At 42.1% G+C, this 23740-nt stretch overlaps 1 long non-coding RNA gene across 1 annotated transcript in view; it reads left to right on the plus strand.

The window, feature by feature from the left end:
• Positions 1-21098, plus strand: part of LOC115895679 — a 157320-nt gene extending 136222 nt beyond the window's left edge. The window contains exons 4-5 of the long non-coding RNA XR_004055830.1: positions 19861-19927; positions 20820-21098. This is a non-coding gene — a long non-coding RNA (uncharacterized LOC115895679). The remainder of the gene's footprint in view (positions 1-19860; positions 19928-20819) is intronic.
• Positions 21099-23740: the final 2642 nt, after the last annotated feature.

The raw sequence follows: 23740 nt of genomic DNA on the forward strand, positions 1-23740 counted from the left end.
GAAAAACAGTTTTATCTAGAACTAGGAGGAGGGATTCCTCTCCCTGTTGCTAATTAGGGGCCTACTGGGAACAAATTCAAGTTTAGGGGGAGGAAAGAGATTTGAGAAGAAACCACTTTTCCAGCTGTTGTGTGAGACAGGCCAGGCCATGATATCATCGATAGCATTCTGCTTTTCTGTCTTGTTCTTCCCTGCACTCCCTCCTCCTCGTCATCATCTCTTACTTCAGATAATGAGTTACAGTGATGAACAATAACCTTTCAGATATTATACAAGACAAAAAAGTTCTTGCTTTATTTTCTTTTAGAGAGATGATATTTCTACCATTATTTTTTGTTTCTTACGGCCCTCTTCTTCCTCTTAGCTTCCAACTTCTTCTTATTGAATATGGCTTATTGAATGTGGTTTATTAAATGTTGGCTGACCCAAGCTCCATATCCAAATGCAATTCCATTTTCTTGCTTCCATGATAGAAGCTGTCAGAGTGAAATAATTGATTTCTCAGCCTTCCTAGTACTAGAAAAATAATTTGACACAGTTCTGGCCAATGATAAATGAGTTGAAATTTGCTGAATCTACCCTGTCCTTGAATAAAGTTCTGATGTATAGGCCTGAAGTCACCATCTTGTCACCATGAGGTGACAGGCATAAGGATAAGACCAAGAAAACCTCAGAAAGTCTAGTTCTAATATCATATCATATTTGACATTTTTGTTTCTTTTTTATTTACCTAGCTGTTCATTTACACACCAAGATTCTTGTCCCCAAGCTTGTGACTTAGCAGATGGAGACAGACATTAAGCAACAGACATGATAAATAACATAATTATACAGAAAAAAATAGATGCAGTAAAAAAAGAAAAAGGTAAAACATGGTAAAGGGCATGGGAGTGTAAAGGTAGGGGTTAGCTGCAATTGTAAAAAGCATGATCAGGATAGAATATAAGCTATACATGTTAGGTACATAGGAGACAGACAGTGGGTGCTCAATAAATACTTGTTGGGTGAATGAATAAATGAATGAATGAATAAGTGAATCAACAGCTCAGTCAACTTATAGACTTCTTGTTAGAGAAGAAAAATAGCCCACCTGTGTAATTTACTGTTGGTTAGATTTTCCAAAATTGTAGCAAAAGTACTCCTAACTGATGCACTGAATTGCATCCTTTTATAAGTTTTTCAGCAAGTGTCTCGATCTGAGAGTATCTTAGTGTCACTCTTACTCCTGAATAAAAGCTAGATTGGTGGAGTTTTTCTTATTCTTCAGCACTTTGGAAAAGGTTGGATCTTTTCTATCATCTGTCGTTTCTGAGGAGATGCCAGTTTCTCCGTGTGATGCTTGAAGGTCATTCGACTTTCCCGTCTCATAATTCCAGGATTTTCCTTTTATCCTCAAACTATGTAATTTCAATATTGTATGATTAGTTGCAAGTTGTTTACATTCATCCTACTTAAGAGCATGCTTTTCCGTTTAAATATGAAGATTCGTTTTTTTTTTAAATTTTGGGAAATATCCTAATATTTCTTTCACTGTTACTCTCCTTAATGTCTCACTTCTCAACATCAGTTACTCCCATTAGATATCTGTTCATCCTGTCCTTCTCGCCTTTGTATCTCTTAATTTCACATTTCTATTTTCCGTCTCCTTATATATTTTTGTGCTACTGGATATAACTTTCCCATGCTTATTGCACAGTTTTTAAATTTTCTTTTTAATTATCTAATCTATTGTCTAATGGGTTGTTAATTCACATACTGTAATTCTTCGGTTCTAGATTTTTTTTTGGTTCATTGTCAAATCTACTTGCTTTTTTAATTAAAAAAGTAATGTTTTTATCTTGTTCTCTTCTTTATCCATTTGGATATTTTCAACATGCTTCACTTATACTAATGTTCTTTTTAGATTACCCTATGACCATGAGTAGTTTAGATATAAATTATCCTATCTGCTGAATTTAATGCCTCCTTCTTTTAACAGTTGCTATCTTTGTGTGCTTTGTAAATTTTTAAAACATGAATTCATTGTTAATGGGAGTTGTTTTCCATAGGAGTCTTGCTTGTACCCTAGAGTGGAGGAATCTTTAATGGGATGTTTTGATTTGTTCCTCTTCATGGGCATACAAGAAGATACAAACACATAAATCAATTTTTATAACGAAATCTGAATGAAATGCCGCTCTAGTGTAAATGTATATTAACACACTTGGAAGGATACAGTGTGTTCTTTTAGGAGTAACTGAAGCAATTATTAGTAACAACTGCCTTGAGGAATCTGGACCAGAGCACTGATGAGGAATTGTGCTCTATAGACTAGACATTCTGCCATCACTGCATCTTGAGAGTGGAGTTTTTGTTATTACTGTTTATGGACAAACATTTTTAAAGAATGTTTGCAAAGATGTCATAGAATCTTGTGGATTTGGTGGAAGAACTATAGCAAATGTGGGAACTGAGGCTTATGAATATATAATCATTAATCATGTCAGCATGTGGGATCATTGTAATATAGAAAACTTTCAGAAACTGGGAAACCAGGGGACTCTAATGAGATTTCCAAGGTTGGCCTTTAAAAACTATTTTGTAACCCAATGAATGTGACATATTGACTAATACCCTTATTGCTATTAACAGCCTATATCTGATTAATCAAAAAAATTTTAAAAATACATTAATGTCAATATTCCTGCCCTTAATACTAATTCTATGATATATAAATAAATAATTTATGTATTTATGTAGCACTTGTTTTCAATTGTGCTACACTAAGATTTACATGTCAGCTACATTACATACTTCATTCATTACATTAATACTAGCTATATTTCCTTTGCCAAATTACTCATCTGAGCTGTAACTGACTCTCTCATTTGTAAAGCAAGGATATTAATTGTAGCTCTCATTAGGGCCATTGGAAGATTAAATGAGATAATGTTTATGGAGGCCTAGCACAGCAACCAGCCCCCAGAGAGAGTAGCTATTATTATTGTCATTTTCAACGTTCCAAGCTGGCTCAGTTGTCCAAGGTTTTGCTTCTATGTAAATTTCACATCAAACACACAGTCCAAACTTTCAGCCAGTGGCAAGAAAGGAATCTATTTTCTGCAAGAGCCACGCCAAAACAAAAAACACAAAACACACCTTGTTCACTAAGTTATCTCTTGTGCCTTCATAAACAGAGATCTAGAGTTTTAATTCTGTTATGGCATGGTGAATGTTCCTAAGTACAGAGAAAACTTCATAAAAAGAGAACCAAAGAGGGAGTTGAAGTTTCCTTGCTCCAGGCCTATACCTGAGAGCACTTAGCTTCTAATCATTTAAAAACCTTCTGAAGAATGTGGAAATAGGCAGAGGGGAGATTATTTTTAAGCTTGCTAGTATCTGGGAATGGAGAGGAGCTGTTGCTAATGGCCAATGGGGAGAAATGATGAAAAGACAGAAATGCTGGAACCTTGTATTGCCTGCAGTTAGACACTGCATAGATATAGTGGGGGATTTTGAAGAAGGCTTTAGAACACACAGTCTCTACAGAGAAGTGCAGTACAAAGGGCTCTAAGTTTGGACTCAGATGTCCTGGATCTGAAGCTCAGTATCCACTCTGGATAATCTCTTGTCATGACCAGTTAATGGAAGCTCTGAGAATATCAAGTTGTGATCAGTAAAACGGAAACAACAGTATCTGTCTAAAAGAGCCATTCTGAGAACGGATTCACGGGGGTTAACTTCATTCATTCACTAATTTGTTTATGTATTAACATTACTAACTGCCTGTGTATGTAAGGCACTATGGTAAGTTCTAGGAAAGTAGAAAGGAGTCATCTGACTCCATTGCAAATTGGACTTTAAAATTCAAAAGTGTTATGCTCTTTTAAACAAATAGTTTCTATTTGTGATTGTAGGAAATGAAATATTAAATGGAGAGTTATTCTGGTTAATGTGATGTTGATAGATCTGGATCCAACCCAACTGGCTTCCTCTTGATTCCAAGGGATGTTCCTGAGTCACTTCCCAGGGATCCTCTGAGTGACATGGAATTGCTCTGAAACCACTGCATCCCAATGCAAGCCACCTTGCTGTATCACTCTATCAAATAGCCCACATTCTGTACTCCTAAGCAGGATTGTCTTTCACAGAGGTTAAAGAAAGAGAGGGCAAATCCTAGTGGCTTTGGAGTAATGCACATTTTTTTCAGGAGGTTGATGAGAGTATCAGTGAGCAGCTACCCCAGAAAAAATCTATTTTGTAGCCTGGCGTAGAAAACTGGCCTTGATTTTTAATCTTAGAATAGCACCTGGCACATAGATGCTCCATACATGATTTGCTGAATAAATGAATAGACTCCACCGTGACAACCTTTACATCAGGCATGAAGTGATCTGCCATGGTGGCCATGAGTATTGCCTCCAGACCCCTGACCACAGAGAGCAGAGTCAGGTGCTGGGCTTTGAAATCCACTGTGGTGTTTGCACCAAGGCTGTGTCTCCCATGGGAAGCTCCTGGCAAGGATGAGCCTGGTGCAGACACTAAGTAGACTAAAGGATCTCTCTGGGTGAGCAGCTTTTTCTCAAGGACTCAGCAATGGCTTTGCTGAACCCTCTTTTGACTGCATGACAGGCAGTCTGTGATGCTTCCCCCGCCCCCAACTTCCTCTGGCTCTCTCCTTCACTCAAGTCAGATTCTTATGTTCTGATGACATCCTAACCTTCCCAGCTCCCATGATGTTCTCTCTTATACAGGCATTTATCCAAAACAGTCCTTATATGTTTAACCCTGTCTTGTTACCTGTCCCTGGGAGGACCTGGACTATCACATTTGCCAATCGTCTTTTAGGATTAAATTGTCTGGCAGTTGCTTCTGGATTTTAAGAACCAGTCCAGGGAGATAAGCCTCTGTGAGGGTGGCCTGGAGTGGGAGGACCTTGGGGATGAGTCAACAAGGGAGGGAGTTAACCCAGGACACTTGGAGGGGAGTCAGAGTTGAACCTGGGAGAGTAGAAGAAGCACCACATCTCTAAAGATAAAGAAGCGTAAGAACTGATGAATGGCCCAGCCAGGCTAGTAGCAAGGAGGGAAGCAGAGTAGAATCAGATGGGATAAATGAACTGGGGAGGGCAGTTCAACATGAAGCAGATCAACACGTGCATAGAAAGATTTACTTTTTAAGGTTTATAATCAGCGGGCTTTAAGACCTATTTGTTACATAGATTTAGGTACATGGTGGTGGTTGAGATAAGAGAAACCAAGGGAGCTGGTGGGAGTTTAAAACAAAGAACCAGACTAGGGGTCGGCAGCACATGACTGCCTGCCAAACTTGACCTTACCCCTTGACCAGATGCATTGATTGAAAGGTGGCAAGGACCCAATAGGCTTTTGGACAAGATGATTATCTGGGGATTCTGGCAGATGAGAGGCAACATGCCAAACAAAAACTCAAGACTGGCCACATTTGCTGATATAGTTTGCATGTTTATCCCTTCCAAATCTCATGATGAAATTTGATTCCCAGTGTTGGAGGTGGACCCTTAGTGGGAGGTGTTTGAGTCATGGGGCAGATCACTCTTGAATGGCTTAGTGCCTTTCTCACAGTAATGAGAGAGTTCTTACTCTATTAGTTCACTGATTGTTAAAAACAAGCCTGGCAACCCCTCCCTTCTCTCTGGCTCCCTCTCTTGCCACGTGACAGACCTGCTCTCCTTGCCTTCTGCTCTAAGTAAAAGCTTCCTGAGGCTCTCATTGGAAACCAAGCAAGTTCTGGAGGCTCTCACTGGAAACCAATCAAGTTCTGGAGCCATGCTTCTTGTACAGCCTGCAGAAACATGAGGCAAATAAACCTCTTTTTAAAATAAATTACCCAGTATCAGGTATTTGTTTACTTATTTTTATTTATTTATTTTTGAGACAGAGTCTTGCTCCGTCACCCAGGCTGTGGAATATAGTGGCGTGATCTCAACTCACTGCAACCTCCGCCTCCCGGGTTCAAATGATTCTCCTGCCTCAGCCTCCCGAGTAGCTGGGATTACAGGTGCCTGCCACCATGCCCGGCTAATTTTTGTATTTTTAGTAGAGATGGGGTTTCACCGTGTTGTCCGGGCTGGTCTCGAACTCCTGACCTTAAGTGATCCACCCACCTTGGCCTCCCAAAGTGCTGGGACTACAGGCAAGAGCCACCGCGGCCAGCCCAGGTATTTCTTTATAGCAACACAAAACAGATCAGCACACCTGCATTCACATACCAGCCTTGACAGTTACTAGCTGGGATGTTTTGGGCTTATTTCTTAATCCTGCTTTATTTTAGTTTCCCCATTAACAAAATGAGGATAGGAATCCCAGCCTTGGAGGTTGTGGTGAAGTTACAGAGAATGTAAACATAGTGCCTGCCACAATGCCTGATGCCTAATGGGTGCTCGAATTATGGCCCCTGCTGTTAAAGCCAGAAACCAGGTGATGTGTGGGAGCAGAGATATGTCAAACCAGGGAGCAAATGTGTAGCCCCAGAATTTTGATCATGGGAAGAATGTGTTTTTTTGAGTCTCAAGATGTTTTATTATCCTTTATGTTCATGTGGAATCCATTCCTAGAATAAGACTGACTCTATTATTCAAGAGTATTTTATTTGCAAGCTTTTTATTTCACTTTGTTAAGTCAACTCACATGACGTTCATCAAAAAAAGTCAATTTATTGTGTCTGACAACTGGGACACTCATGGGTGCCTGGCCTGGTGGGTGGCTGGATTGAAATGATGGACTCACATGCTCAAGTAATGTCGTGAGGCCTGTGTCTCTTTTCTTTAATGTTGCTTCACTCTGGGTAGTTTCTCTTCATGAGGTGCAAGATAGTTCAGGGCAGCCCTGGGCCTGTTGCATCTTCCCAGACCATGCTGTCAGAGAAAACAGTGGATCTCTTTTTATGTAATTTCAGCAAAAGACCTGAGAAACCATAAATTGGCCTAATCTGGTTCCAATGTCTATCCCTAAGTCTGTCACTGTGGCCAGAAAGCTGAAGCATCTGGGATTGGCAGGCCTGACCAGCTGCTCATCTCTAGAGCTAGGGATACGAATGAGTGAGGAAGGTGTCTAGAAATTGTTGTGTGGCCAAAGTCATGTGCCCAATACATCTGCCCATAAGAGGGATTCTTTTCCTTCAACCTTTCTTCTTCATTGCTGAGAAGTCCCTAGAAGGCCACGCCCCTCTCTAGAGCTAGAAATGTTCTTACAATGAACAATTGGTCCTACTTGGTCTCACAGACTGGGGGACCACCTGGAGATATCTGAGGAAAATTTAGACAGAAGGAGAATTCAGACCCTAAACTTAGAATGAGACATTGGTGTGCAAGCTTTAGTCATGGTTTTTTCTCAGGTAAAGAAGTTGGAAAGGAAATCCCTCTTCTAGTTGAAGGAACAGAAATGTATTCTCAAACATTCTGGGACTTAAGTGGAGAAAGCAACTGTACACTCATGCTAGTTCACAGCTCCTATGACTCTGAAACAACCCAAAGAAGTTGGGGGCGGGTATTTTTTTTCTCCCATGACCTCACCCCTTCTTGTTCCCCTTTCAGTGATATACATAACATATCATATGTGTCCTTGGGAGTCAACTACTCCTGGTGCTAATGAGATTCCTTCCAACAAGAAGGAAACCAGGGCACATCTGTGCTGTGTCAGGGCCACCACACATTGGCATGAAAGAAATGTTCTCGATGCAGCAGGTGCTTCTGGCTTTAGAGCTCTACTATTTCTGGCATAATTTCTTTTTTTAAAAAAATGGATTATGTAATATTCATTTATTTACAGTCATTAATATGAATTTTTAAAAGCAAGAAAAAATATAAATGTAAGGAAGAAAATACAAGCCAATTATAATCTTACTCCCCCAAAAAGAATCTTGTAAATTTTATAATTTTGATGTGGATCATCCCAAACTTTATCTGTGTAATTCTATTTGATTTCAGGGAGGGACTCCCAAAATTAGCTCATCTAATTTTAAAAACAGCAAACTCTAAAGCAGATTCTTTCATAGGAATTAAATATAAAGTAGCCAGGAATGTATTTTTGGAGCATGTGCAGTGCCAACCCTTAAGTCAAAAGACTCCTTTGCAACATGTGTCTTGTAGCCGACTCAGCAGAATTTTTTCCTTGAGTTTTTTAAAATGATCTTTTCCTGATTCTATAATGACTCCAACAAGCCATTGTCTCATTTCATCTATTTCTCACTCCAAAATTCACAGCTCAGCCTATCACTTCAGTTAATTTTACGACCTTCTTTATAATATTCAATTGCATCTAACGTTTAATTCCAATGTTGGTGATTTTGAGAACGGTTTTTCTGCTGTACTACCACTGCCCAGTGAAAGTTTGGTTGACATTGTTTGAGGATACAAAAATGATTTAAAAATATGAAAGTGAATCTTAAACTAACAGTATAATCACTCCTAAAATTCTGCACATAAGGCCCAGTGTACACAGCCATGTAGATCCCAAGATGGTGAACATTTCTGATTAGGAGCCAAGGCGGCCTCAGCAACAGCATCAACATAGATGAACATTGACTTAGACCTCTAGATTTAAGGTTCTTTGACTCCTGTCAGTTTTTTTAGAAGTGCAGATGGATAGATATTATCTTGATTTTATGATGAGATTCTAAATGTTTCTATATTCCCCTACTATATATCCCTCCATACTGTGACCTTCCTTCCTCTTTGTTGTACATTGTTGTGTGGATAGTCCTTTCCTCCCAGAAAGAGGGTTGCAGGGTGTAACTTGCTCTTTTGGCTTATCAGTATATCATGGTTTACAATGTTTGAGACACAGAAAATAACTCTGACTCAACCAGAACAGAGACTGCTTTTCATCACACTGTGTAAACTGTTCTAACCAACTGGAGACAGACACCTGAAGTGTGCCCCCCACCCACACACTCCAGTCTTCTTCATGCTGCCCTGGACCTGGGAAGCTGACCTTCATTGACCATATCCATAGATTCCCGTGACCTCTGGCTTCTGGTTAGGTTCTGCCAACAACCTATGTCTCTGATAGGTTATGTCCATACATCTCTATAGTTAGTTGTTACTAATTTATTCCTCTAGTTTGTGAATTCTAAAAGTATTAGAAAACCCCAGTCTCAAAATCCTTTATTCAGGATGAAATTATCCAAACACTCATTACTGCTCCAGGTGCTGGGAATAGTGAGGCAGGCACAGGGGTTGATCTCCGTGAGCAGTAAGTCTTGTTGGGGAAACAGGACATAAAGCCAAAAGTGACAGCTGTGGAGTCTGAGGGACAAGAAGGGATCCGTCTTAACATAGAAAGTGAGGGGCGGCTGCTCCACAGAAGAGACATTTCAGTGAGACCGGAACCATCACTCTGAGAGAAAGAGAAGAGTCTTCGAGGATGACGGAATGGAACGTCCAACAATTGGGAGAGAAGAGGGAACATGGCAATTAGTTTCTGAGGGGCTTTGAGTTCTATAGGACTCAAAGCAGAATGATGGGGAAACTGAGAGAACATCTTGGAGACAGATTTCAAATTGATAGGTGGGAACATTCAATGAAGACAATGACCAGTGACATCATGGGCCTGCTCAGTGTTTGTCCCTGGGAGTGTTTAAGCAGGCTATGGAGGCTGTAAAGGGAATTCAGCTTTGGTAGGGTGCCAGAGAGATGACTCAGATAGTCTCCATTCCTATGAAACTCCCCATTCCTAAAATCCAAAGCCAATCACCAGAGCCTCTTTCCTTAATTTTATGACTTTGTGTTTTTCCTTTGGCCAAATACCAAAGAATATTATCTAATCCCTGTAGAGTTTGTGCATAGAGTTCAGCCTGGGCTCACTGCAGATCTCATTCAACTGCCATTCATGTGAAGACTTGAAGAAAATGTAACTGGCTCTTGGGCATTCACTTAGCAGAAATAGACCTTTGGGAAGTGTCAAAAAGTATCTTTAAAAAGATAAAGTCTGTGACCAACACTAGATTTCAGATCTGAGAGCAACTTCAGAAGCCAATAAGGCAACGTCTTCATTTTATAGATAAAGCATGAGAGGAGAGACCCAGGGACCTGGGCAATGCCTCCCACCAGTGAGGGCCAGAGGCAGGGCTGGTGGATCAGGTCTCCTGACTCTGCTCTTGCCATTCAATCTGGGCCCTTTCGGGGGCAACCCATAGGAAATAACCTGTGTATATTTCAAAGAAATTCAAATCAAGTGCAAACAATCAAATATCTGAAGAGCTGCTCTGTCTCGAGGGTCTTTGACCACACTCTTCCTCTGTCTGGGATGCTCCTTTTCCCCTGGTTCACCTGGCTGGCTCCTTCTCGTCCTTCAGATCTCAGCATAAATGCTGCATCCACAGAAAGACCTTTGAACATCCAATCTAAAATCTAAAATTGATCCCCTATTATTACCTCTCATAGAGTCCAGTCTTTCCTTCATACACTTAGCAGAGTTTATCAGTACGTGTATTTGTCTATTTCCTCTCTCAACCAATGCCCTTTACAGTCTATGCAATCAAGGACTGGGGCTGTTTTCTTAACTCCTCTGTTAAGTGCCTGGCATGTGTGAGGGCTTGGTGTTCTCCACTTGTCCCCCAATCCACACACTCCAGTCTTCATCCTGCCCTGGACCTGGGAAGCTGACCTGCATTGACTGCATCCATAGATTCCCATGACCTCTGGCTTCCGGTTAGGTTCTGCCAACAAGAGGTGCAGGTGGGAGATGAAAGGGCAGAAGAGAGAGGTCTGTTTTCATGCTTTTGCTCCATCCCATGCAGGTTAGCAGCCTGCAGTGTGTAAGGTGGAATCCTTCTATCCCAAGCCACAGATTCTGTCTGGTCTCTCTCCTAAAGTTAACTTCTCCTTCTTCCTGCCCCTTTGGAGTGGTAGAGGTGGTAACGGCTCCCCTCTGTGGCTAGCTCTAGTTAATGCACCAAATCATTGTTTTATTTTAACCTCACCCAAACCTTTGGAAATACGTATATCATTTATTAAATGTTTCTCAGGGACTTCATCCTAATGTGCTTTCTTTGTCTTGCTGAGTCTCTAACAGATGCAATAGTTGTTTAATAAGTTTTAATTACACGTATTAAAATGGAAGAAGGATCAGATGAATTCCATAAGAGCTCCAGGGAGGAGAACCGAGATCACCAGGTGGAAATCAGTGAAACAGGCTAGTGGCATGTTTGAAGGAGAAGGCGTCAGAGAAATGTGAAGGCAATTGTCAAGGAAGGTGAATGGCTCTTGTATTGAGATTGCAAAAAATGCTGAATGAAATAGTTTTCACCATTACCATGCTGCATACATCTCACATTGAGGGGAACAGGACAGCCTGCCCGATCTCGGTGTCCAAGTGAGTCTTTGGGGCTCATCTACATACAAGACAGGTCAGTTTTTCCTTCTCCCCTGATGAAAAACAAAAAGGCTGGACTAAGTAATTTGTACAACCTTTCAATTCTAAAATTCCCCAGTTCACTATTTCCATGATGTGACCTGGATATGGTGTGACTTGGGAATTCTTACAAAGGAAGACAACAGTATCAGGAGTGTATTTTGCCATGAGTGGGTGGAGGCATCTTAGTGGCTGCTAAAGCTTATTTGTCGGAACTCTGCTTCACCCTTTAACTCTACAGTTAGGTCAGTCAAGCCTACCCACACACCACGTGACCAGTGGCCATCCATGAGCATTTCCAACTTGCAGGCAGGGATGGAGTTTCCCTCATCATTGTACCCTCCAACATGGAAACTGGCGTGCTGGAGGTGCTCAATGAAATGAACATTCAGAGAATAGAGGAAATTAATGTCCATGGCAGAATTCCCTGGCTTCTCCTGGTCATTGCCTTTAAGCTTATTTTGATTCTGAATTTTCCTGGCTCCTAACCCCTTTTGACTAAATGTTCTGTTCCTGGCCCCATATTTTCTGCTTGGAGCCAATGGCAGCTCTGGCTTCTCCAGAACTGGCCTTGATAGTGCCATCCATGGAGTTTGAATCCAAACACCGCTTCTACGTGCTTCAGGAAACTATATCCCCAAATACACCCTTTTAGATGCCACCTAAAAAGCAAACTTTAACAAAATCTTCAAGTAATGTGCAAAATGGGTCTCCCTCTTTTCATCTCACCTAATTCCTGATCTTTGCTTGATCACTAACTTACATTTTCTTAACCCCTACATGAAAGAACAATGGTTTTCTGAGTAAACTACTTAGAATATCAACACATTCTCAGTAACAAAAACCCATAATTAACTTGTTCTAAGAAAATGTCACAGACCCTTCCTGTGGCAGTAGTTGTTCAATACATTTAGCAGTAAAAATATGCCATGTGTCCATCAATTTTAATTTCCTTTTGTCTTTTGGGCACTGAGCTATTTTTATCACAACACTTTCATTCTAAATATATATATATATATATATATATATATTTTTTTTTTTTTTTGAGACGGAGTCTCGCTCTGTTGCCCGGGCTGGAGTGCAGTGGCCGGATCTCAGTTCACTGCAAGCTCCGCCTCCCGGGTTCACGCCATTCTCCTGCCTCAGCCTCCCGAGTAGCTGGGACTACAGGCACCTGCCACCTTGCCCTGCTAGTTTTTTGTATTTTTTAGCAGAGACGGGGTTTCACCGTGTTAGCCAGGATGGTCTCGATCTCCTGACCTCGTGATCCGCCCATCTTGGCCTCCCAAAGTGCTGGGATTACAGGCTTGAGCCACCACGCCCGGCCCTAAATATGTATTTTTCCCCTTATTCTCCAATTCTCAGACACCAACTGGGTCCCCTACATTTAAATTCAATTCTGTTGCCAACTACCAAGAGTTAGTATATACCTCTTAGGATAGGAGCTCAGTCCCACAAGATAGCTCCCACTTCAGACACTAGTCACAAGTCCTGAGCTGCGTATACTTTTTTTTTGAGACAGAGTCTTGCTCTGTTGCCCAGGCTGGAGTGCAGTGGTGCGATCTCAGCTCACTGCAAGTTCTACCTCGTGAGTTCACTCCATTCTCCTGCCTCAGCCTCCCCAGTAGCTGGAACTACAGGCACCCGCCACCATGCCCAGCTAATTTCTTTTTTTGTATTTTTAGTAGAGACAGGGTTTCATTATGTTAGCCAGGATGGTCTCAATCTCCTGACCTTGTGATCCGCCCGCTTTAGCCTCCCAAAGTGCTGGGATTACAGGCATGAGCCACCACACCAGGCCTGAGCTGCCTATAGTTCTAATAGGCTATACATTGGGGTTCCCATGACCCCATTTTCAGGTTTAATAATTTGCAGAACAGCTCACAAAACCCAGAGAAACATTTCATTTATGTTTTCTAGATTTTTTTCTATCTTTTTTATTTTTTGAGATGGAGTCTTGCTCTGTCACCCTGGCTGGAGTGCAGTGGCACAATCTCTGCTCACTGCAACCTCCACCTCCTGGGTTCAAGTTATTCTCCTGCCTCACCCTCCTGAGTAGCTGGGATTACAGGTGCACGCCATGATGCCCAGCTAATTTTTGTATTTTTAGTAGAGACAGCGTTTCACCACATTGGCCAGGCTGGTCTTGAACTCCTGACCTCGTGATCTGTCCACCTCGGCCTCCCAAAGTGCTGGGATTACAGGCATGAGCCACCTCATCTGGCCTCTGGCTCATTATAAAGGCTACAAACGCAGAAACAGCCAATGGAAGAGGTGCATGGGGCAATGTATGGGGAGGAACAGAGAGCATCCCTGCCTTCTCTGAGTGCACCACCCTCCCAGTACCTCTATGCATTCACCAACCTGGAAGCTCTCTGAGTCCCACCATTTAGCAGTTTTTATGAAAGTTCCATTTCATGGGCATGATTGATTCAATCATTGGCCATTGGCGATTGAATTTATTCTCCAACCTCTTTCCCCTTCTCACAGGTCTGAGGGTGGGCCTGGAAGTCCCAGCTTTCTACTTACACCGTGGTCTTTCCTGGCTATGCAGGGGCCTCCAGCCTACAGCCACCAGCCATCTCATTAGCACACAAAAAAACACCTTATCACTGTGGACATTGCAAGAGTTTTAGGAGCTACGTGCCAGGAACTGGGGGCAAAGACCAAATAAATATTTCTTACTATGGCACAGGCGCATAGCCAGACTGCATTTCTCAGCCTCACTGGCAGCTAGGTAGCCGTGTGAATGAGTTCTGGCCGATGGAATGTGTACACAAAGGATGTCTGTCGCCAGCAGGTCTGCTCCCTAAAATTCTCCCCAGTGCCCTCTCTTCCTTTGTTTGCTGTTTGGAGGCAGAGTGTCCAGTGATGGACTCAGAAGCCCTTGAGAATATCAGAGCTAGTGGATGAAGGATCCTGAAGCTCTAAATGATAGCAGAGTCAGCAGATGAAAGAGCCTGTGTCCTTGAATAAAACCAAGCACCCCCACCTGCCTACCTTCGTTGCAATGTGCCATTAACAAGAAATAGGCCTTTATTGTGTCAAGCCACAGAGTGGGCTGTTTGTTACAGCAGTAGACCTCCACTGACTGATACAATATACCGGCATGCCCCAGACTTTGAGGCTCCAAACCAATTTCCTTGACTCTCTAGGCTGGTGCTTCTTCTGGGAAAAATCTGACCAACTTTAAAACAGAATTCTGATAAGAAGTATGTATTTAGACAGAAGCATTCCCCTTAAGTCTCTTTTCAATGGTATGTGTGTGTGTGTGTGTGTGTGTGTGTGTTTAGGGTCAAAGGAGTTGGTTTCTGATTGGCTTTGATGTCTAATAATCCTGTTCGTGCTGTTACAAGTAAAATGACCCAAATAGAAATATAGCTTCTTACGGAGGGGAAAAAGGACGCTGTCCCCATCATTTCTGGTGGCCAAGGATTACTGTGGCAGAACTATTGTCTTTTTCTCCTAGCCTGTGCTGTCTTTGGCAGAGGCTCCAACTTATGACCTATCTAAATTAAAGTTTTCCCCTGGAGATGGATTTTATGAGGGGAACTTAGCAATTAGGAAAGAATGGCTAGGTTTCTGCCCTGTAGAGTGGGCCAGAAATGTCACATCCAAACCCTGAGATACAAAACACTTTCCCTGATTATTCAACCAAGTCCATTTTAGTAATCTGGTTCTCTTCAACCCATCAGTGGCTGCCCAGGAAATGTGAAATGAGGGAAATATCAAGTTGCTTCCTAGTTGTTTTTGGTCATTTCCCTAACAGACATTATCGAAAATATAACAGGAGAAAAGCCAAGGCAAGGACTTAATTTTGTCCTCAGTGATTTTTTTGCTCTGATTGATGACTGTGTTTTCTTCTGCACTATGCGATGAGCTGGCCGATGTGGCTACAGCTGGGCTAATCAGCTGCAACATGGAAAACCCAAAACCACGGCATCTGGGGAGCTTTCCAAAGGCTCGTTGGAATTGTTTACCATGGGGTTTCTTCTTAAATGATTCATTACTCTACAAAACCAATATGACTAAGTTACATTGTAAATTTGTCCATCACAAAAGGCTAGGAAATACCTCTTTTATTTGCTTCCCACTTCAGCATGACAACGGAGTTGGAAAAGTGCTTCACTGTTAGCAGCAGCAATATTTGCTGTGAGTTTTTCATAGACCAGGGGTGCCTGACCTGTCGATGGAGAGAGAAGTTTCATTTTCCTGAAGTCTTGAGATCATCTGGTGCGGGAGGGGCTGGGAGATAGGCAGACGGGCGTGAGGATGAATTTTGCCTCTTTCAGTAACTGTGACTTTGGAAGGGTCGTGGAAACCTCCCTAAGTTCTGTTTCCTCTTTTGTAAACTACAGATGACAGTATCCACATTATCCACATCAAGGGTTACTGAGCGGTTTAAGTGGGAGGATAAATGATCAGCACCTGGCACTTAGTAGCTGCTCGGTAAATCCTGTCTTTCTCCCAGAGATTGGCAGCAAAGAGCCTGGGATCCCTGTGTTATCCTCCTCCCTCATGAACTCTAGAAGACAGTGAGAGAGAGGGACAGAGAGAGAGAGAGAAAGAAAGAGAGAATGTGAGTGAGCATGTCTACGGGAGGAAGCGGTCATCTAGTGGGAGAGTCACTGCAGAGTGGTCAGAGACCTTAAAGATGGAAACGTTTCAATCTCCTTGCTTCCTGTCAGAGGTCAAATTCAAGGTTGCAGGAAGGGAGGTGACATGTCAGAAGCCCCCTAGTTGGCAGGAGACGGAGCCAGGACTCAGACCTGCTCCTTTGCCACAGTTTAGGCCATGAAAGTTTTCTCCCGAATGATAATAGGCACTGTTTATTGAGCACATACTAGGTGCCAGACATTTAAAACAACCTTGTGAGAAAAGCTTTATAACTCCCATTTCACTGATGAGGACACTGAGGCTCAGAGAGGCAAAGTTACTTGTCCAGAGTCATATAGTCACCCAGGGTGTGTGGTGAAGCACCCCCGGTATACCAGACTGCAAAGCCTTTGTTCATCACAGTTTGACACTGCTGGAAAGAGACTCTGAGATTTACCAGCATGCTTCAGTTTCAGAAGTCAGAACATGTACAGATGAACTAACGGCAGAGAATTCGTAAGCCGAGCCTTTTCTGTTCTTTTGTTCCATACCACATGTAAAAGTTCAATCAGTAAAATCACCTCCGGCCAGCAAAAGAACCACTTCCTGCCCATCTTTTTAGATTGTGTTCTCCTGATGATTTTCAAGGGGGCTCAGAGCCCAGATTAATTCAACAGAATAACAGAGCAAACCAGCTTCATTCCCAGAAATATCACGTCCAAGTCACTGTGAGGTGACTTCAGTTCACTATCCGGTTGAGCCTGGAATGGCCAAGCTTCAGGGTGTCCCCACACCCACGGCAGACCCAGCCTCTTGGTGCCCAGAAGGAAGGGTAGAAACAGAAGGTCCAGCCCATCCATCTAATGGTTGTCCCTTGGCCAGCTTGTGGGGTCTCTTCAAGAGCTTTGTGTGGCAGCTGCCTCGGCTTGGAAAGAGCTTGGCAAATTAGAAAGGAAAACAAACCCAAAGAGGAAATGCTGCTTGCAGCCCAGGCAGTTTTTGCATTATCACTCTCTCCTCTTTTGTGCTGAGTTTCAGATCTGTGACTTTCTAACAAAAGGACTTTCTGGCCCAAACCTCCAACTTGTTGTGAAAAGCCATGCACAAAGGTGGAGTCAGCTGGCACAGCCCGTGTGACCTTGTGCCAGTGACTCCACAGCTCCTCTTTGTTCAGTGGGGAAGCAGAGCACAGTAACGAAACACAGGGTGGCTTTGCCATTTCCCAGCGATTTGGCCTTGGACAAACATCTTGCCTTCTTTTGACTTCGATATCCACATCTGCAATAGAAGGCAATAACAGTACTCACTTCAAAGGCTGTCAGGGAAGTAAATGAGCTCACAAGTATGGAATCCTTAGAACAATCCTGAGTTCATGCTACATGCCCTGTGGGTTCAATGTACACTGTTACTATATTTTCTCATCTGTAAAATGGGAATAGTAATAGCACTTGCGTAGGATTGTTGTGAGGTTCAAATGACCAGATGTTTCTGAAGGGCTTAGTACACAGTAGGTGCTAGGAACTAAACACCGGATCTCATGCAGAGAGGCTGAGCAGAGATGCCTTTAAGAAGGTTGATTTGGAGTTCTTGAATGCAGACAGTCAAATCTGGTGTCTGCCAATTACCAAATAAGAATTAGACAGATCAGGTCATTAACTTATGCAGTTTATTGTTCCAGGAGGTGATATTTGAGGAAAATGAAAAAGTCAGGCGGGCAGCAGGGTGTGTGGTGAAAACACAGTGGGCTGGGGTCAGAAGTCCTGGCTTGGAATCCTGACACAACCATCCAGATGTAGGTAGCCTTGGGCAAATCTCTTCTTCACTTTGACTTCAATTTCTTCTTCTGTAAAAGGAGAATTTGATGATGTCCCAAATTCCTTCTAATGCTAATACCAGATAATTTAATGTTATTTTCGGGCGCCACTCCCATTCACTGCTAGTGGGAATGGTAAAACAATAAATGTATTCAAGTGAATAATTTAGCATAATGTAGTTCATATGAAGATGTGCACGTCCACCTCCATTATGGCATGTCTCAATAATTTTATACCTGTTCATTCAAAAAATGTTTATTGAACCCTGATTGCGTCCCAGGTACTGTTCTAGCAGCCGAGGATACACCCGTGAACAAAACAGATAAAAATTCCCAGCTATCAAGGAGTGTATGTTCCAACAAGGCAGACAAATCACTCAAAAGAAAAAGTTAAAAAATAAGTGGTTAAGGGAAACTGAAAAAGGAGGGCAGGTTGTGGTTTTGGATGGGGTGTGTCTGTTTCCCCACTGGATGGGAGCGTGGCCTCATCCAGGGCGGTGCCTGGCACGCAGTAGGTTCTGAGTAAAGGTTAGGTGAACAAATGTCCGAATGAGCAGACCCTGAATCCCGAAAAGACTGATTTGATGCACATGTGTGTAGTCTGTGTATTTTCATCTGAAATGAATTAGCGCCAGCAGTTTCCAGAGCAGAGCTGAAATGATTACATTACCATGATTTTAAATCTGAGAAGCACTAGGGAATGAGAGCCACATCCTCCTCCCAAACCAGGCCAAGCAGAGGAGGCCACAGAACAGCGTTATTTGCACATTGCTGCCCCCTGGTGCTGGTATAAAAATATGGCCACATTTGCTTACCTCTAGGGTAAAATGAATTAGGCTGGTGCAAAAGTAATTGCGGGCTTGGCCATTAAAAGTAATGACAAAAACTGCAAATACTTTTGCACCAGCCTAATATCAGTGAGCCCACAGCACCATCACTGAGGTATTGGGATTAAATTGTCAGTGTGGCGATGACCACGTTTGTCAAATCCAAAAGTCTGGACAGTATGGCCTTAAGGGAGCAGTGGCTAGAATATGAGGACTATTTCAGACATATCAGTGCCATGGTTTTATTTTTATGATGACAACATGATGTCTGCTTAAATATCACTTTTCGGGAGTTTATAATTATCCAAATAGATCAGAGCTCATGGAAACCTAAGCTCACGCCTGTAATCCCAGCACTTTGGGAGGTTGAGGGTGGTGGATCACCTGAGTTCGGGAGTTCGAGACGAGCCTGACCAACATGGAGAAACCCCATCTGTACTAAAAATAGAAAAAATTAGCTGGGCATGGTGGCACATGCCTGTAATCCCAGCTGCTTGGGAGGCTGAGGAAAGAGAATTGCTTGAACCTGGGAGGCGGAGGTTGCAGTGAGCTGAGATCACGCCCTGCACTCCAGCCTGGGCGACAGGAGCGAAACTCCATCTCAAAAAAAAAAAAAAAAAAAAAAAGAAAAAGAAAAAAAAAGAAACCTGAGCTATTTCCCAGTCCTAGGACTCTGGGAATGTTTCCTAAGGAGTTCATATGTAGACTTCAGGAACTCTCTGACCTTCTGTTTGGGAACAATGTTCCCGAGATGTGTAAGGAAGTGTTAGATCCAAATAGCCAGGGAGTGCTGGGCCAGTTGCCCAAGGTGAGTCCTCCACAAAATGAGACACTTGTGTTCACTTAGCACAGTGATTCCAGCTTGAATCTATTTCATTTATACACACATTCCCCATTTTACCTCATATCAAGGTGGCTGGTAATCAGGTAGTTTCCTAACCACTCTAAGCCCATGTTTTCTCATCTAAAAACAGGAGAAAAATAATACTTACTAAATAATGTTTAATAAAAAAGATAAGAATAGTCATGTGAAAGAAAGTAGTAAAATATCAGGCACCCATTAGATGCTTAATAAGCATTTTTAAAAGCAAACTTATGAAACACTGACATTGATGGAAACTTACAAAGCAGTTCAAGATTCGTCAGTGACAGGATGACTTCTCTGATGAATTATTCCTGGCACTAAGGTCATTGTAAGCTAATGAACACTATCAAATAGTGAAAAATTCTAATAAACTTTGTTTTATTCCAGGTGTGTTTCTGTCAGAGTACTTTGAAAACCATTACATTGAAAATGTTGCTATCTTCTGTGTTTGAAGGTAACACTATTTACCCAATTTCTTTTTTTCTTTGGCTCTGATTGAAAATAGTATTATATTATAAAAACTAATGTTTCCTACATTGCGGACCCAGGAAAACTGCCTTGGGGCCTGCATCTTAGGGTTCTGCTATGGGCTAAATGTTTGTATCTTCCTAAAATTCATGTGTTTAAACCTAACCACCAATGTGATGGTATTAGGAGGTGGAAACATTGGAAGGTGATAAGGTTTAGTGCCTTATAAAACAGGCTGCAGAGAACTACTTTGCCTCTTCCACCATGTGTGGAAACAGCAAGAAGGCACCATCTATGAATTAGAAAACAGTCTCCCACCAGAGAGTGAATCTGCAGTGCCTTGATCTTAGACTTCCCAGCCTCCAGAACTGTGAGAAATAAATTTCTGCTGTTTGTAAGCTACCTAGTTTTTGGTATATTTTATGGAAGCCCAAGTGAACTAAGATGGGTTTCTGTTTGTAGAATCAGCTGCTTTTCCTTTTAAAAAAAATTGTAGGTTTTTTTTTTTATTACTTACAACAGTGATATGTGATTATTGTAAAAAAAAAAAAAAAAATTGAAACATTACAGAAACACATGGCCTGTAAAGGAAACATTTTCCATAATCCCAACTTTCTTTCAAAGGTTTGGCAGATGATTGTGTTCATTCTGTTTAATGAATATACCAACTTATATGCGAGTGTTTTAACAAGAATGGGATCATACTAACATATACTGCAATTTGAGTTTTTTTAACATTAGGCATCTTGGATAAGTTCCACATCTTTCTGCCGCGTCTCTCTCTCTCTTGCTGTCTTTCTTTTTCTCTCTGTAATCGGTGTGAGTGTTCTATGGTGAGGTGTACCTATTGTAACTCTGCAGTTTCCTTTCCTTTCTAGGTGGTCTGCTGCCTTTATTCAACAGAAGACCAGAGATCCCACCCACGCATGGTATCTGAAGGACTGGAGGAGGAAAAAAAGACAGCAAGTGGAAGTGCCCTCATTTGAGACTGCATTTGAATGAGCAGTAAGTAGTGGGTAGTTGAACCTATAGAGGCTGAAGGGCCTAGAGGCATTGTGGACAAGGCTCCTTGGCAGCTGAAAGATGAGTGGTGTGCTATGAATCCCATCTTACCTATAAGAATGGTACACTTTAATTGGAGGGTTCTTATGGTTTTTATTTTAAGCTTCCTTCATATATTATTTATTCAGTCAACAAACATTTTTGAGTGTCTACTCTGAGGCAACTAGGAATGCAGAAATAGATTTTCTTAATTGATAAAAATTGATCAGTATCCATAGAACAATAACCAATGGCATTCTATGGGACACAATTCATTTGCATTGATCTGGACACAAAATTTGCATGACTCAGCTTTCTATAACTTACAGGGTAGTAGAAGGATTCAAAGACAATGAGGCTGGGCATGGTAGCTCATGTGGCGGCTCAATCCCAGCACTTTGGGAGGCCAAGGCAGGCAGATCACTTGAGGTCAGGAGTTCCTGACCAGCCTGGCCAACATCGTGAAACCCTATTTTCGCTAAACATACAAAAATTAGCTGAGTGTGGTGGCGCATGCCTGTAATCCCAGCTACTCCAGAGGTAGAGGCAGGAGAATGGCTTCAACCTGGGAGGAGGAGGTTGCAGTGAACCGAGATGGCACCACTACACTCCAGCCTGGGTGACAGAGCAAGACTCTGTCTCAAAAAAAAAAAAAAAAAAAAAAAAAAAAAAAAAAAAAAAAAAAAAAAAAAAAAATTAAAAGACAATGAAAGGCAGAGATCACCCAGAAAAGTATATTAGGCTGAACATCCAGGAATTTTGTTCTTCCTCTCGTTTTAAAGACTTTCAGAATTTTAATGGACAAATATCACATTAACATACAACTGAAAAAATTTGGCATGTAAATGCCAAGATCATGGAGATAAAGGCGGTTTAAAAACAGCAGAATTAATTTATCTGTAAGATGACTTTGGTAGGAGGAAAGTACGCCACTCTTTCTATAAAACAGCAAGAAAGTACGGGGGCTGATGTAGGTAGCACACATTGCTACTTGATGTTGGAGGGCCCGCATAGGGACACTCGATGTTTATTAGTGGGTGATGGGGATTTCACCATAGATCGCAGCTATTTCCTTCAATCTGAACTTCCAGGTCAGCTGGAACCTCCCAGACATCAGCAGATGTAAGCCTGAGCCTCTTCCTCTCCAGATGCTCTGATTACTCATGTCCTTCTTGCTCAGTTCCAGCTCTGCGGCTTTGTTTCTTGCCTGAGGGTTGTACCTCTTCTTTGATCCCAGCTTCCCTGACTTTGACCCTAAGTTTTTCTAAGAAAATAGGACTTTACTTTCTCCCTTTCATCCCTGTGATATTGTTCTGATTATAAGATTGCTATGGTTAATACTAAGTGTCAACTTGACTGGATTGAAGGATGCAAAGTATTGTTTCTGGATGTATCTGGCAGTTTCTGACTGTGGCCAGAAGAGATTAACATAGAAATCCGCCGACTGGGAGATGAACACCCATGCACAATGTCGGTGGACACCATCCCATCGGCTGCCTCCCCTGTAGCTAGAAACAGCAAGCAGAAAAAGGTGGAAGAAGCCGATTTGCTGAGTCTTCCGGCCTCCATCTTTCTCCCGTGCTGGATGCTTCCTGCACTGGAACATCAGACTCCAAATTCTTTGGCTTTTGAACTCTTGGACTTACACCAGGGGTTTGCCTGGGGCTCTTGGACCTTCGGCCACAGACTGAAGGCTGCTCTGTCGGCTTGTCCACTTTTGAGGTTTGGAAACTCGGATTGATCCACCACTGGCTTCCTTGCTCCTCAGCTTGCAGACGGCCTATTGTGGGACTTCACCTTGTGATCATGTGAGTCAATTCTCTTTCATAAACTCCCTTTCATATATACAAATCCTATTAGTTCTGTCCCTCTAGAGAACCCTGACTAATACAAGGGTCATATACAATCATTGGGACTTTTGGAATACCCTGGATAGAGGCCATCCTGTGTCTCCCACCAGCTGAGCTCAGAAAATAGAGAAAAACTGCAAGCTTTTGGAGAACCTTCAAACATCGTGTTTAAAGAAAATTTAATTCACTTCCTTTTGGCTGAACTCTTGTTTTGAACCCATACACCAGTTGAAGTGGGTTGTCTTTTGAAATTCAAGTGAAAAGACTTAAATCCAATTCTGTATACAGCGAGAGTTATTTATCTTTTCCCGTCTCTGAAGGGATTTGAAGGGTGGGGCAGGATGGGATAGTTTAAGCCTTTTCCAATCATCTCTAAATCTCCCGCTGCCCATATATTCATTGGGTAATTGGTTGTGACAGTTTTGTCACAATGCTCAGCAAAGTGTATCCTTGTTCTGTTTCAAATTGAACCACTTCCTTGATTGATTTCCACCAAAAATATCTACCCACAGAAGACCCACATGAGTGGTTGTTTGGCCTAATGGGGATGAGGGTTACCTCATAGAAATGCACAAATCACTCCTAACTGCATGCTAGCAACCAAATTCCTTTTCTTCAGTGTTCCTTTAGCCATCCTTTCATGCTCCTTGGCTAGTTTCTCTTTTTTCCCATTCCTATTTCTTCTCCTCTTCTCTTGTCTCCTCGTCCTCAGGAGGAAAAAGGCGAAGTTTTTATCTCTTTGTGCAGAGTAATCCAACTTACTTTCAGCCTCTGTTGTCTCTCCCAAGTTCAAATCCAGACCATTTTTTGTATGGACCCATGTATCCAAGACTGTTCTTAGTTGCAAGCAACAAAAATGAATTCTAGATGAATTAAGCAGAATAATTTATTGAAGGAAAATTAGAATA

The sequence above is a fragment of the Rhinopithecus roxellana genome, chromosome 2 (assembly GCF_007565055.1).
Source record: "Rhinopithecus roxellana isolate Shanxi Qingling chromosome 2, ASM756505v1, whole genome shotgun sequence".
NCBI classification, from domain to species: Eukaryota; Metazoa; Chordata; class Mammalia; order Primates; family Cercopithecidae; genus Rhinopithecus; species Rhinopithecus roxellana.